Raw genomic sequence first — 3,144 nt, 5'->3', positions numbered from 1 at the left:
TGTGTGTGTGTGTGTGTGTGTGTGTGTGTGTGTGTGTGTGTGTGTGTGTATCATTCATTCTCTTTCTGTTCTTATATGTGTCAAACAATGGAACGAATTTGGAGCTTTCAAGGAATCAAAGAATCTCTACTTCAAATTTGTTTTATGTCTAATAATTTTGTGTTCCATTAAACATTGTTCCTTGATCATGAGAAATTTACACAAACATGTGGTGTAAACGAAAAAATCAAATGTCTGATTCTAGAATTATCCCTGAATCTTAGGTAATACCACAATCACTTGCACTTTCCTGGGCCAAAATATATAACAACCAAGATCACCTGCGAGGACAGCAAGGTGTTTTCTTTATTGTGCTGTGTATATACGTGTATATATTTACATTCAACATAATATCCATCCTTTCGTACATTTTCTTCCGCTTATCTTGGGTCGGGTCATGGGGCAGCAGCCTAAGCAAAGAGACCCAGACTTCCCTCTCCCCAGCCACTTAGGCCAGCTCGTCTGGGGGAATCCCAAGGTGTTCCCAGGCCAGCCAAGAAACATAGTCCCTCCAGCATGTCCTGGGTCTTCCTCTGGGCCTCCTCCCAGTGGGACGTGCCTGGAACACCTTACCAGGGAGGCGTCCAGGAGGCATCCTATCCAGATACTCGAGCCACCTCAACTGGCTCCTATCGACGTGGAGGAGCAGCGGCTGTACTCTGAGTCTCTTCCAGATGACTGAGCTTCTCACCCTATCTGGGAGAGCCCAGACACCCTGCAGAGGAAACTCATTTCGGCCACTTGTACTACCCAAAGCTTATGATCATAGATGAGGGTAGGAACGTAGACCAACCAGTAAATCGACAGCTTCGCCTTTTGGCTCAGCTATATATTTACATTCAACATAACATGCATGTTGTGAATAAATTTTGAATTGAGTACTTAGGATGTTTTGTGACTTATAGATATCTGAAGGTCAGTATATGTTCACATCCAAAGGAGTTGACATGTATGAAATTGTTGGAAGTAGAGAAGTAGCAATGACAGAAAGTATCATGAGTTTATAAATTAAGATAGTCATTAATTAAAATAAGATAAATAATTTAATAAGGTGAAAGAATTAAAATAATGAGCAATACTTGAGAAAGAAAGACATGCAAATGAAGAAAATAAATTAAAACCGATTGTAGGGAAGACAAACTTAGAAATTTACAGTTTTTACATGCAGTGCAAAACTTTTCATCATGCTGATAAAGAAAGTCAAAATAAAAGGGGACCACGCCAAGCTGGAAACAAAAGCTGAAAATTAGTTTGAAACAAAAATTATATTGGTGCACAATGAAGGACTAATATAGAGATATGAGTAGGGATACAAATTCAAGGGAAGGACCAAGCAAGAAAAGCTTGGAGAAAACTGAAGAGAGAGGCAATAAAGGGAAAACAAAGTAACAAAATGAGCTACAAGTGAAGGAAAAATTAAATGAAAAGAAGAAAAAAAACACAGAGAGGGATGAAACATAAAGGACAGAGGGTTACATGGGATATAAGGAACAGAGGGGGTGGGAGGAGATCTGGTGTTACTTCATGTCGTAGATGACATTACTGCGACAGAGTAACAGAGTATAGAAGATGACCAGGCTCAGCTGCTGACGATCGCTCAGCTCCTCGTGGCACGGCGAGTTCTGAGAGGACGACTCAACAGGCCATTAGAGCTCCATAAATGATAATTTATGTGGCCACACTGAAATCCAGCCATGGGAGTTTCATCACCAGCTCCTTCAGAGCAGCTTCTGCCACTAATTACCAGGTCAAAAAAGCAATTTGTACCATCAGAGAACATTTTCTGTCCTCTCCCACATTATCTTTTCCACCCGCACACACATACATGCAGAGGAGAAATGCACAAACAGCTCGAACATTATGCAAAGGCACCAGCTGCTGGCAACACCTCCCCAACAGGCTGGCAAGAGAGCGAGGAGGGAAGTAGTGAAGGAGGTGAGCGGTGGTGGCGTAGGATCATGAATAGAAGGGTGAACAGGATAAATGGGGGGAATGACGGAAAAGAACACCAGGCACAGTGACACAAAAATTGAGCCTTGTTTGGCATCGGTCACCTTCTGTGGTTCTGCAATTAGTACACTGTTCATTAATTCACGAATTTGTGGTAGAATATTAGTAGCCTATTGGAGGCTAGTTGGTGACTCATAGCCTTGGAACCCTTTTTTGAGCAGCCAATTTTTTGGACTCATTGTTTGTTTTCCTGCACAATTTTCAGATTGTTCAAGGTTAAGGACATTATTTCTGCTTTGTACCAATCTTGGCACTGGTTTCCCCAAATTGTGATTTAAATCTTCCCCAATGATGAATATGTTCTTTTCCCTAAATGTTCTTGTAATCTGGGGACACAAGTCACAGTGGCAAATCACCTACAATTGAGTAGAACCGATTGGACAAGAACCAAGTGGAACCACACTAAGCTTTGGAAAAAAGCCTGAAGTTGAATTACACAGTTTGCTGACTCAGTCTTTGGCGTATTATTTTTTGGAACGTAACCACTATAAGTTTGTGGTAATCCCTATGAAATCATGAAAACTGGAAATACAGTTCAATAATTGATGTTGTTGTTTTTTTTTTTTTTTTTTGTCTAGCTTTTTTTATTTTTATTTTGAGTTTAAGTTTGTTAAACTCATAAAAGATCCTGCTGATATAATAAACTTATTTGGTGACCAAATGAAGGGATTAGGCCGTCTTCAAGAATACTGAATAATGCATGAGAGAAAAACCATAAATTGCTTTCGAGAAAACCATTGCTAAATTAACTTATTGAGAAAACCATTGGGAAATTAACTCATTATCTCTAGAAAATGGTCATCATCATTTCGTGATAATGACATAAATATGTTGATATCTCAAGTAAAAAACATATTTATGCATGAAAAGGAAAAAAAACTGTATAGGTCCTCTGGACGGGTTCTTCTTTAATGAAACGTTTCATCTCTCTTCCAAGAGACTTCTTCAGTCTGAGAGTTTCAGGCAAAATTCAGGCTTTTGAGTCCTGCCTCCAGGTGACTGATACTCACATCACGTCTGAGGTAGATGCGGTAGAGACTCAATTTCTTAAAAATAAATGAATCCAACAACACTGTCACTTGCAATACTTAAAAT

This window comes from Austrofundulus limnaeus, unplaced genomic scaffold (genome assembly GCF_001266775.1).
Source record: "Austrofundulus limnaeus strain Quisiro unplaced genomic scaffold, Austrofundulus_limnaeus-1.0 Scaffold28, whole genome shotgun sequence".
Taxonomy (NCBI): Eukaryota; Metazoa; Chordata; class Actinopteri; order Cyprinodontiformes; family Rivulidae; genus Austrofundulus; species Austrofundulus limnaeus.
The sequence above is the reverse complement of the archived record's forward strand: the minus strand, read 5'-3'. Positions refer to the sequence as shown.